Here is a 13139-nt window from a genome sequence, read left to right as displayed (position 1 = left end):
GGCGCATTGTAGCCAATCCGGCTATACTAAGCCCTGGAGCCCCATCCCCCCCTTATATAAGGCAGGCTCCGGCGGCCATTAGCCTCACTTGTGTGCCTGCTAGAGACAGACTAGGGACAGCTGCTGCAGGCTTGTTCTCCTAGGGACAGATTAGTCAGGTTCTTGCCTTCTTAGCTTGCTCCTAGCTGAATCTTATTGCTATAATAGCGCCCCAGAACAGCTCTTTTCAGAGCTCATCCTGCTCGTGTGATGAATTTTTTTTTCTGTGTTTGAAACTGACACTTGTGTTTTTTAGACAGCATTGCTAATTCATACGGTGTGTCCCACTGCCAGCAGCAGCAGCACATTCAGTGACTACCTGTGTGTGTGAGACACTTGTGTTGCTTAGACAGCATTGCTAATTCATAATGTGTGTGTCCCACTGCCAGCAGCCCACCAGCATTCAGCAGCACATTCAGTGACTACCTGTGTGTGTGACAGGGAACTGCACATTGTACTACCCACCCAGTACTGCATTTACCTACTACTAGTACCTGTTGTGTTTAGTTAACCCACCTCATCACTGCATACACCTACGTTTGTGTTGAGTGAACCCACCTCGCTGCACATAACTACTATTTGTGTTGAGTGAACTTGCCTCACTGCATATAACGACCTTTTAAGTTGAGTGAACTCACCTCACTGCATATCTACCTTTTCTGTTGAGTGAACTCACCTCAATGCATATAACTAATTAACTACCTTCGTGTTAAGTGAACTCAGCTGACTGCATCTAACTACCTGTTGTGTTCAGTGAACTCACCTCACTGCATATATAACTACCTTTGGGTTGAGTGAACTCACCTCACTGCATATCTACCTTTTCTGTTGAGTGAACTCACCTCACTGCATATATACCTACCTTTGTGTTGAGTGAACTCAGCTGACTGCATCTAACTACCTGTTGTGTTCAATGAACTCACCTCACTGCATATATAACTACTTTTGGGTTGAGTGAACTCACCTCACTGCATATCTACCTTTTCTGTTGAGTGAACTCACCTCACTGCATATATAACTACTTTTTGTGTTGAGTGAACTCAGCTGACTGCATCTAACTACCTGTTGTGTTCAGTGAACTCACCTCACTGCATATATTAACTACCTTTGGGTTGAGTGAACTCACCTCACTGCATATCTACCTTTTCTGTTGAGTGAACTCACCTCACTGCATATATAACTACCTTTGTGTTGAGTGAACTCAGCTGACTGCATCTAACTACCTGTTGTTGTGTTCAGTGAACTCACCACACTGCATATATAACTACCTTTGGGTTGAGTGAACTCACCTCACTGCACATAGCTACCTTTTGTGTTCCGTGAACTCACCTCAATGCATATATAACTACCTTTGGGTTGAGTGAACTCACCTCACTGCACATAGCTACCTTTTGTGTTCAGTGAACTCACCTCACTGCATATATAACTACCTTTGGGTTGAGTGAACTCAGCTGACTGCATCTAACTACCTGTTGTGTTCAGTGAACTCACCTCACTGCATATACCTAGCTTCCCCCCGAGATGGACAAAATGGACAAACCAGGTAGAGGAAGAGGTAGAGGCAGACCCAGAGGAAGGCCACCTGGCACTGGCAGGTCTGTGCGAGGTGGTGTTGCTGTGATTTCGTGTGGACCTGGCCCAAAGTACAGTGCTCAGAAGAAGGCACGTGCCATCACTTCCCAAAATTGTGAGGACGTGCTTGAGTATTTAACACAGAACACCTCATCTCCCGCAGCCACCAGCACTACAACAAGCACCACATCCGCTGCATTTGACACTTTGCAGGAGTTATTTGGTGGTGGTGGTGGTGGTGGTGAAATCACTGATTCACAGCCACTACTGCAACAACAAGAAGAAGGCGCAGGTACACCACCTCATACGTCTGAGTTAGGTGGCGATAGTATGGACGTAACGTGTGAGGAGGGGCATGATGAACCACCTGAAGTTGCTGCAGTTGTGGAGTTGTCTGAGGAAAGCGAAGCTGGGCAGGAGGATTATGATGACGATTATACGGATGTCACGTATGTTCCCAATAGAGGAGATGACCAGGGGGACAGTTCAGAGGGGGAGCCAGAGAGGAGGAGACGACTCCATGATAGAAGCAGAGGGAGCTCGTCCTCAGAAACAGCTGGGGGCAGTGTCTGGTGCCATGTATCGCCAGCTATGGCCAGCCAGCCAACATGCCCTTCAAGGTCAGCTGTTGATGCCACCGTAGTGCCATCACCCCAGGGGGGCTCAGCGGTTTGGAAATATTTTACGGTGTGTGCCTCAGATAGGAGCAAAGCCATCTGTTCTCTCTGCCTCCAAAAATTGAGCCGTGGAAAGGCCAACACTCACGCAGGGACAAGTGCCTTACGAAGGCACCTGGAGAAAAGGCACAAACAGCTATGGGAAGAACACCTGAGGAAAAGCAGCACCCCTCAAAAGACAAGCCACCCGCCTTCTCCTCTTCCTCCTTCAGGTGCATCGTCTTCATCCGCTTTCTCCCTTGAACCTTCACAGCCACCCTCCTTCACACCGCCTCTGCCCTTGAGCGGTTCCTGCTCCTCTGCCCACAGCAGTAGCCAGGTGTCCATGAAGTAAGTCTTTGAGCGGAAGAAGCCAATTTCGGCCAGTCACCCTCTTGCCTGGCTTCTGACAGCTGGTGTGGCAGAACTATTAGCTCGCCAGCTATTACCATACAAGCTGGTGGAGTCAGAGGCTTTCCGTAAATTTGTGGCCATTGGGACGCCGCAGTGGAAGATACCAGGCCGCACTTATTTTTCACGAAAGGCCATACCCAAACTGTACCATGCAGTTCAGAGGCAAGTGGTGTCATCTATTGCGAAGAGCGTTGGGTCAAGGGTCCACCTGACCACGGATGCCTGGTCTGCCAAGCACGGGCAGGGCCGCTACATTACGTACACAGCCCATTGGGTCAACCTGGTGACCGATGGCAGCAAGCAGGGAGTACGTGGCTGCGCAGCGGACCTACTTGTCACACCTCCATGGCTTGCAGGCAGGCCTCCTGCCACCTCCTCAGAGGCTCCTCTTCTTCTCCAGCTACATCCTCTTCGCTGTCAACCTCCTCCTCCTCCTTGGCTGAGTGTCAGTTGAACTCTAGCGGTGCTGCCATCTCCTCTTCCTCTCCAGCTACACAGCCCCATCTCCCCAGAGCCTATGCTGCATGCCAGGTACGACGGTGGCACGCAATTTTAGACATGTCTTGCCTCAAAGCGGAGAGTCACACTGGAGCAGCTCTCCTGGCTGCTCTTAACAAACTGGTGGAGCAATGGCTGACCCCGCACCAGCTGGAGATCGGCAACGTGGTGTGTGACAACGGCAGCAATCTCCTTTCCGCTTTGAATTTAGGAAAGCTGACACATGTACCCTGCATGGCACATGTGCTGAATCTGGTCGTGCAAAGATTTGTCTCAAAGTACCCAGGTGCGTCAGTGTGAAGCAGTACTCTAATTACACTACCTGATTGATGTATACACATGCAAGATGTTTTAAAGCACGTTAGGCCTGCAATTTAGCATTCAATGTGATTTCTGACCTTAAAACGCTGTTTTGCGTCACATCCAGATTTTTCCCCGGGACTTTTGGCGTGTATCCCACTCCGCCATGCCCCCCTCCAGGTATTAGACCCCTTGAAACATCTTTTCCATCACTTTTGTGGCCAGCATAACTTTTCTATTTTTCAAAGTTCGCCTCCCCATTGAAGTCTATTGAGGTTCGCGAACTTTTTCGCGAACCGAACCTTCCGCAGAAGTTCGCAAACCCGGTTCGCGAACCGAAAATCAGAGGTTTGGCCCATCACTACCCGTCTCTGTGTGTTACGGTGTGGCAAGCAGTGTCTCTGTGTGTTACAGCATGGCAGGCAGTGTCTCTGTGTGTTACGGTGTGGCAAGCAGTGTCTCTGTGTGTTATGGCATGGCAGGCAGTGTCACTGTGTGTTACGGTGTGGCAGGCAGTGTCACTGTGTGTTACGGTGTGGCAGGCAGTATCTCTGTGTGTTACGGTGTGGCAGGCAGTTTTCTGTGTGTTACGGTGTGGCAGGCAGTGTCTGTGTGTTACGGCGTGGCAGGCAGTGTCTCTGTGTGTTACGGCGTGGCAGGCAGTGTCTCTGTGTGATATGGTGTGGCAGGCAGTGTCTGTGTGTTACGGTGTGGCAGGCAGTGTCTGTGTGTTACGGTGTGGCAGGCAGTGTCTGTGTGTTACGGTGTGGCAGGCAGTTTCTGTGTGTTACAGCGTGGCAGGCAGTGTCTCTGTGTGTTACGGCGTGGCAGGCAGTGTCTCTGTGTGATATGGTGTGGCAGGCAGTGTCTCTGTGTGTTGTGTGAGAGGCATAGAGGGAATAGAGGGGACACGGGGTCTATGAGGTGGCACAGGGGCTACAGAGGGGACACGGGCACAAGAAGTGGAACAGAGGGGTCATGGGGACAAGAGGCGGCACAGGGGGAACAGAGGGAGATATGAGGTGGCTTGAGGGAGGGGGGCGCAGATCTGCTATTTTGCTTAGGGCCCCATTTGGCCTTAAACCGGCTCTGATTACAGTGTGTATGTATGCAATATGCACCAGTGCAATGAGTAAGAATCTGTTGATTCGAAACTGTATAAGATTCCTTCATGTTTTATATGATTTTAAGAAGATACAAATAAAAGTTTGAGAAGTTTTAGATGATGGGGAGCCTTTTGCGAGGGCTGAGGGTTTTGCCCTTTTTTTCAAGCGCAGGCGATTTTCAAAATCGCCCATAAAACGCGTGTGCAATGAATCTCTATGAGAAGGTTCATATCAGCGCATTGCACTCACTTTGCAGTCGGCAAATCGGTGTCTGTGCCATTTTTGGGGCATTTTTGCTGTAATGGAAGGAATATGAAAAACACAAAACGCTCACAAAATCGCTGTGTGCAGCGATTGCATTTGCGTTTTTAAGAATAAACACATTGGCTTGATTCACAAAAGAGTACTAACTGATAGCACGGCCGTTTTTGCGCAATCGCAAATTTTCGCATGCAACGATAAAGTTTTCACAAGCAAATGTGAATTTTTGTGCGCAAACGTATCGTCATCGTTGTGCGCAAAACGCAAAAATTAGCGTGAAAACGACCGTGCTACCAGCACTCTTCTGTGAATCAAGCCCATTGTGTTTATTCTTTTCTGGGTCAAAGAGTTCACTTCCTGACCTGCGTCAGGGAGTGAATCACAAAACCACACTGGAAAAGTGCTTAGAAAAGCGCTTTTACCAGAAACGCAGTGCACAGTGGAGGACCGGGAGGGAGAAACAAAAGTGTACAAAAATGCAAAACGCTTGCGTTTTCAATTCTAGGTGTGAATGAGGCCTCCAAGGGACAGTTCCGTCACATCATTTGAGATCCATTGGTGTGTAACCTTTTTGTCAAGCTGGCATAATTTGTTTCGTTTTTTTGTTTAACCATCTTACAATATTTCTGCAAACGCACTTGATGTGGCTTGAGATGATCTGCAGCTCTGTGCATTTACACCGTTTATTACATCTTCTCAAATGTGCTACATGCTGCATTTATGGTGTGATTGTGCTTGAGACCAATTTATTATGATTGAAAGGGGGTCTGTAAGTGCACCAAAGATCTCATAGCAAGGGCACAGTAACTTGTGTTATTCCCCTTTGATTTGCATTTGCAGTGGGTATGCGCTTCTACTGTCATTTTGTGTTAGTTCACACAGCGAATGCAGAAACGGCAGGTAAGTGCATCGGCTCAGGATGCTCTTGCTTCTGTGTCATGTTGTTCACATTACCTGCTGTGCTCATCTGCTGTGTTTGCATTACCCCCCATCGGCTCACCCGCCCACTCGTCGCCGATAACTTCCGCCGGCTTCTTATCACCCACACTGTCCTCTGCTGTCCCAGTTTGATCCACAGAACAAGAAGCATAGGGCAGGAGGATTCCCATTGTTTTTTTCTTTTTTTTTTTTCTTTGCAAACCAATAAGTTGCCCCATGCTAGGCTCGGGTCCCCTGATGTGGACCAAACAGCAGCAGTGGAAGTAGGAGCTGTAAATGTAAAAGTGCTCAGATTTTCTTAGAATCACTTTTTGTCCTATGAAGAGAGACACAGTTGCTGGTACTTGTCACAATTAGGCTTGCTTCACACATAAATCTATACATTTTCTGTCCAGTCCTGTCCTGTCAGTTTTGCATACATTTTGTACTAGTTTTTATCAGTTGTATCTGTCTGGACCAGAAATGTGTACCTCTTATGTGTGAACACACCCATAGAAACACATACCAAACCGATACAAAACTGACAGGATGGAACTGGACCAGAAATGTACAGATTTATGTGTAAACACATCCATAGAAACAAAACTGATGCTAACGGATAGGACTGGACACCTTTTTATGTGTGAACCAAGCCTAAAATGATAAGCAGCTTCTACTAATGATAGCTGATGCAGCTGCTAACCGCTATGTTACCTAACAGCATCCAGTTGCTGCTGCTCTAGTGTGTCTTAGCTGTGGCATTCAATAACATGAGAAGCATTTATTTAGCATCTTAGTAACTGACTGGCCGCAGCAACTAAGGGCCCGATCCAATTCACTTTTTCTTTAATTTTTTTCCTTGGTGATATTTTATCAAAAATTCCTTTTTACGCCACCAGCAAGCAAGACAATACTTAGAATAATGACAGTACCTTTTCACCTATTTTTCGGTACTTTTTCAATTGCAGAGTGCTGAAAAGTTGTTTTAAACAGAGACGAAAAATTATCTCCTAGAGAAAAATGGAATTTGATCAGGCCCTAAGGTCTGCTTTACACTGAGAGGCTCAAAAACTGATCCATGTAAAGACTGATCTGTAAAATGGATCAGTTTTTATTGGGCATACATTTTTGATCTGCCCCGTTAGCGTGTGATCGATGCTAACCAACCAACCCCGTCACTGCCACATAACGCCAGTCCTGCCTTTCCTTCACTGGCTACCTCTAGAATGGAGGGTTCTATTCAAGATCGGCCTACTGACATTTAAATCCCTGAATAATCTTGGCCCTGGATACATGAAAGAAATGTTGCAGCTGCATAGCAATCCCCGCATTCTCAGATCCACAGGTTCTAATAATCTAGTCATACCCAGAGTCCACTTGGAAACTGTTGGTCCCAGAGCCTTCTGTCATGCTGCTCCTACGTTTTGGAACTCCTTACCTCAACAGATCAGGACAGCGCCATCTCTAGAGGTGTTTAAATCTAGACTGAAAACCCACCTGTTCAGTTTGGCATTTGCAGAAATATAACTTTTGTTGTGTGAATACTTCATCCTACTATGAATTACTGAATCTGAGAGAGCCTAAGCGCTTTGAGTCCTATTGGAGAAAAGCGCAATAGAAATGTTATTGTATTGTATTATTGTATAACCCGTCCATCACTCCAGAATTATCACAGCCTCCCCAAACTTGCAGTCCATTTGTTGAAATGTGCCTTGTGGATCCATTCTAACAAAGCAATGTCTGTTGATTAACATAGGATCCGCTCAGCTCACCTCTGTTAGGATCCGGAGCTAAACGGACTGTTTTTAGTGCCAGTGTGAACTGGGCCTAAGTCGCCTGTGTGACTTTTGTGGGGCTCTAACTGAGGTAGTTTAGTTTGCCCTCAGGTTCCACCTTATTTAAATAAACGTATTTCCAAATACCAGCTTACATGCAATCTCCACTCTGCTAACAATATTTTTATGTCTTTCTCTCTGGCTACCTCTTCTCAGTCTGGCTTACACGACTTTTCTCGATCCTCTCCTCTCCTTTGGAACTCCCTTCTTTAACACATCTGCCACTTACCCACACTTACTGTTTTTTAGGTGCAACCTAAAAACTCACCTCTTCAGGCAAGCATACTATCTCACTTAGGACACTTTGACCACCATCTCAATACACAGCTTACCTTCTCCTATTGTCCCATCCCTTAACCCATTAGAATGTAAGGCCGATTGGCTAGGGCTCCCTTTTTTCTTTTGTCTCTCAATGCTGTGTAAAGTGCGTACATATCTTCCACCCTATATAAATCAATAATAAGAATAAATCATTTGGTTCCCAGTTATTGATTATAATTACATTTTTGATCAGCAGACTTTTTGGGGTAGGTTTATCACAAATCCAGCATAAATTCCCTTTTCTGTTAACGTTGCCCTACAACACCGCAATCTTGCCTTGCACTTGGCAGTTTACTTTTAGTACTAGCAAATATATAATGCGTTTTTTATTACCGATTTAAATAGATCTAAAACAAGTCATAGAAAGCATTGGCCATTTTCATTATATTGTTTGACCCGTAACATGATTTTAAATGAAAAGAAACATATGCTTTTAGAGGCTGAACATATCACCAGTAATGGACCAAGTAGACTGAAAATTATAACTTGTCACATGATTGGGTCATGATGCCATCCAAGCAAAATGATGATAGTTTGATGAATTTCTTTTCCACATGAATACAGCCAGAAGTTTGTGTATTGCAGCTTATATTGTACTGGAATGTGTCTAATAGACTATACATATTATGATGGCTGCTACATCAGAATATATTTGCCCACAAGGTAAACTAACTTGACCAACTGATTCAACGGCAATTCATTTTTTTTCTCCTAGGAGATAATTTTTGCATCAGCTATTTAAAATAACTTTTTAGCACTTTGCAACTGAAAAAGTACCAAAAAGTAGGTGAGAATGTACAAATGATTTCGAGTTTTCTCTTGCTTGCTGGTGATTTTAAAAAGCACCCTATTGACAATTTTGAAAATATTACCCAGGAAAAAACTAAACTCAAGAGACAAAGTTAATTGCATATGGGCCAAGATGCCTTGAGGCTCGGTTCACAGTGGGACCTTACGGTGCGACTTAATGGGGCCATCTAAACGCAGAAAGTTTAACTGCAATATTGTAAGTCTATGGAATGTTCACAGTGCATGCTGTGCATTGGGATCCAATGCACTACAGTATCCCACTGCATGCATGCAATGGGTTACTGCATAATGCATACATTAAGTGAGACAGTGAAGCATACTTTTTATTTACTGTATGCTTCACTGTATTCCACCTAAAGGTCACTTAATATATTGAGACAAATGTTGCTGCTTTTAATATCCTTGTATTTTTCATACACTAGTGGCATTGGAGTTCTCCAGGGAATACCATAATGATGGTGACAGCCTGCCTCACCACTCACTCTCATGATTTAGCAATATGAGAGGCTATTCATTAGGTAATCACTGTCTCATCTCATTATATGTAATAACATCCTAGTTTGCATGTTCTACATCTGTTCTATTTTGTGCAATGAACACTAATAAGTGGTCACTGCTCAAACAAGAAATGCCATCTAGCATCAAAATTAGCTTTCACTGTTTCAGACATTCTGTAAATTTATTTTGGTTTTATGCATTCTAAATAGCAAACAATATACATGTATGTATGTATGTATGTATGTATATATATATATATATATATATATATATATATATATATATATATATATATATACCCTAAGGCCTCTTTCAGATGGACTGGAGCAGTTCAGCCTCCTGTCTGCTGGCCATGAGTCCTGTTCTGGTGCAATGTAAATGCAGTTAAATGGCAGCGTTTGTACCACCATGCATGTTAGCGTTTGACATGCTTTGGTGGTATCCTGTGGCAGGAATCCGCAACATCACGTCTATGCACAGCCGCTGCTGCGTGTGCTCACATGTGACTTCATGGGGAGACTGCCTGGCCTGAGCAGTGTGTTAAAATAGGGCTTGGTTGGTGTACAAAGCCAGCTGATAGGTGGTGAATTCACTATTTTAGCTTCCCTTCTGAACCAGGCCTAACCGGCAGAGTTCTGTTCTATGCTTGTAGCATTTTATCTTTGAAAATTTAAACCATATGTGAATGTGACATACAGAATTAGAAACTCAATCCAATATGTTGTCAACGTAACCTTTGCAACTGCTAATCTGTGCCTGTAGACTCAAAAGTAGGCATGTCACATTGATAAATCTTCAACTTCAATGAAAAAAAGGTTTAAATTTGCCATCTACATTTATTATTGAAGTTGCTCATTATAGTAAGTTATCTGGGGTGCTGGAATCCGACAATCACAAAGTGGTTTTTCTGTTAGCTTAAATGTGTGCCCAGGTGTTTGGGTATATGTGAGAAGATTTCTGAAGCTGCAAGCAGACACCTCTAATTGTCTCTGTTTAGGTCAGATTCCAATTTAACCTCCCCGGCGTTCTATTGAGATCGCCAGGGTGGCTGCGGGAGGGGTTTTTTTTTTATAAAAAAAAAATCTATTTCATGCAGCCAACTGAAAGTTGGCTGCATGAAAGCCCACTAGAGGGCGCTGAGGGAGCTGAGCTCGTCCATACCGCTCAGGAGGTTAAAGGATTGTGCTGCTGAAACATTTACCTAAAAAAAGGTATATCTCAAAAATCAGTCACTTCATGGAAAAAAATATGATTAAATGACTAAGAATGTCCATACTTACCACAAAGAGGGCAGGCAGTTTTGGATGCCTGGTCCTTAAGTCTTCAGGGCTTTGCGACTGTAGATCCTGCCATAAACTCAAATGCTTAGTGTCTGGGCTGGTGCACACCAAGAGCGCTTCTGAGGGCTCCTAAAAATGCCGATGGGCGTGGACGGGCTGGCAGCCCCAGGACCGCCTAATGCTGATTGGCATAAAGTCCTTGGGGCTTGTTTTGCTGCAGATCGCACGCACATCTCTGCTTGGCCTTCAGCCTCCCAGTGGGGATCGCCGCTAGGAGACTGTTAGACGCCGAAAGTGGCCTTCTAATTAGCTTGTACAACGCTGCGATCTACGGCAACGCTGTACTGTGGGCTCGGAGGTGATCCGCTGTCATAGACTGAAGCCTATGACAGCCGATCACAGTGATAGGCGAGCCAGCGGAGGGAGGGCAGAACCACTGTGCAAATAAAAAATAAAAAAAATACACAATTTTATTAAAAATAAAACATATAAATATTTATTAAAAAAACAAACATTGGGGGAGCGATCAGACCCCACCAACGGAGAGCTCTGTTGGTGGGGAGAAAAGGGGGGGGGGGGGAAATCACTTGTGTGCTGACATTCACGGCCCTGCAGCGAGCCCTTAAAGCTGCAGTGGCCTATTTCATGAAAAATGACCTGGTCTTTAGGGGGGGAGGGTTAACACTGCGGTTCTCAAGTGGTTAAAAAGCGCTTGGCTAATTCATTAGAGTGTGTTCGATCATACAGAGTGATCTGATTTTTTTTCCCAAACGCAAATGCGGGTCTTGCAGCATTTCTGCTGATTTCTGAGGCAATTCAGCCTCAGTGTTAAGTATAGGAAAGTGCAAAATCACTCTGAAAAGCGCTAGATTAGAGTGATTTTTCAAGCGTTTCTGTAACAAAACCAGTACACTAGCAGTTGTACTGTACATAAAAAAAAATGTGACACAAAAATGCTCCAAAAAACGCTAGGTATAAATAGAAAATTGCTAGGCACATGCCTAAAATCACCTTGAAAAATCGCTTCAAAAAAGGGTGAGCGTTTACAATAATGCTAACACTTTTTGGTGTACACTGGCCCTTACTGAGGACTCATGCCTGTATTTGTTGAGATGGGAAGTCATGGACCGGAAGCAGACTGTTATTGCTGCTTCTTGTGGTGGGATGAAGTTGAAGTAATGGCTGTGATAGTTTTTGCAAAGATCCATATATACACTTAATAAATGTTGCCCTTAACTGTTGTCGCCCAATCATTAGGACAATATTTTGGGGAATAAACACTGTGCTGATGTACTGTTTGGCTATAGCTGAGCAATGTGTAGGTGCACAATGGAGATTGTATCCAGTATGATGGGCAGTACACGAGCAAACAACGTATGCCGGGGTGGGTACGTACAAGAGTACAATGCATTATTTATTGCTTATTCTTTAGCTTTCTACTGTGGCTGATCATTAAACAATGTCATTGTACAACATGTGCACAGTAGATTCTTGGCTGCAATGGCACAGAACCATCATCTCAACTGAGTTTCCTCTAGTAGAGGCAGAAAAATTGAAGTGGTCGGCTGTCAGCCATTTATTGAATACATAGCCATAAGATTATTACCCAGTTGGAAGCAAGTGGCTGGATCAGTCATCATATGCCTTTAAACAACTTAAACCAAATGTGTTTTCTGAAATTGAATTTTCTACATTTTTTTCAATAGATTAAGGCAGATTATATAGGTTTTAGGTTTAGGGGTTCATTGATTGTGGACTGCAGCACTTGCATTGAGACCCTATTACTTTGGTTTAGATGTATTTTAATTGCTCAGACACTTTTAATATTTTTACTCATTTTCCCCTTTCTAAATAAGTTTCAAGTCTGTTATTGAATATAGGGCATCGAAAGAAAGCCAAATCTATCTATCAGTGGCTTAGTCTTGACTCTTGAGCCTCTGAATGGTTGTGCATCAGGAATAGACTCTGGTGAATTTTCCTTTATATACCTTGGTGTTGGACTACATCGTGCATAAGTGTCTATATCACTACAGAATCAAGGGAATACCTCCAACAAATTTATCTGAGATACAATTGCATGGTCAAATCTGTAAGAGGATTGTATCCTGGCAGACACTTTGTTTGATCTATGCTCTCAATCCAGCTTTGACATGGAATCTGGTTTTGAACTTTGAATTATGAGGTCAAAACTGCAGATGGATAATATCCTGGCGGACTTTATTTGTGATCTACAGCTTTATATCCAAGTCCAGTTTTTTGACATATGAAATCTTGATACGCATCTATCTTTATGTGATTTGAACTGTGAGGCCTCTTTGTGGGCTATTGAAGACACAACTTATATCTTTCAGTGAATAACTGCTATCTAGTGGAGAGATTTCAATGTGCAATCAATTTAACTGGCCAGTTACAGATGACTATTTACCTAGTCCATACAGTCAAAACAGTCATATCCAGACCAATTTACACCTCTATATGTGCTTTCCTGGGGTCATTTTAATGATTTAATTTTTTATATAAGGGTTGATAAATAAAATTTGATACTTTTATAATAATTCATTAGATATACATTTTTCTTTCCCTTTTTCTTGTGTAAAAAATATGCCTATTAAGAGTTTCAATTTCTGTTAT

General features: G+C 43.8%; 1 protein-coding gene across 5 annotated transcripts in view; it reads left to right on the top strand.

The window, feature by feature from the left end:
• Positions 1 to 13139, top strand: part of RNF152 (ring finger protein 152) — a 46097-nt gene that overhangs the window by 26828 nt on the left and 6130 nt on the right. The window lies entirely within an intron of this gene.

This window comes from Hyperolius riggenbachi, chromosome 5, assembly GCF_040937935.1.
Source record: "Hyperolius riggenbachi isolate aHypRig1 chromosome 5, aHypRig1.pri, whole genome shotgun sequence".
Classification (NCBI taxonomy): Eukaryota; Metazoa; Chordata; class Amphibia; order Anura; family Hyperoliidae; genus Hyperolius; species Hyperolius riggenbachi.
This window is presented reverse-complemented; position numbering and strand designations above follow the sequence as displayed.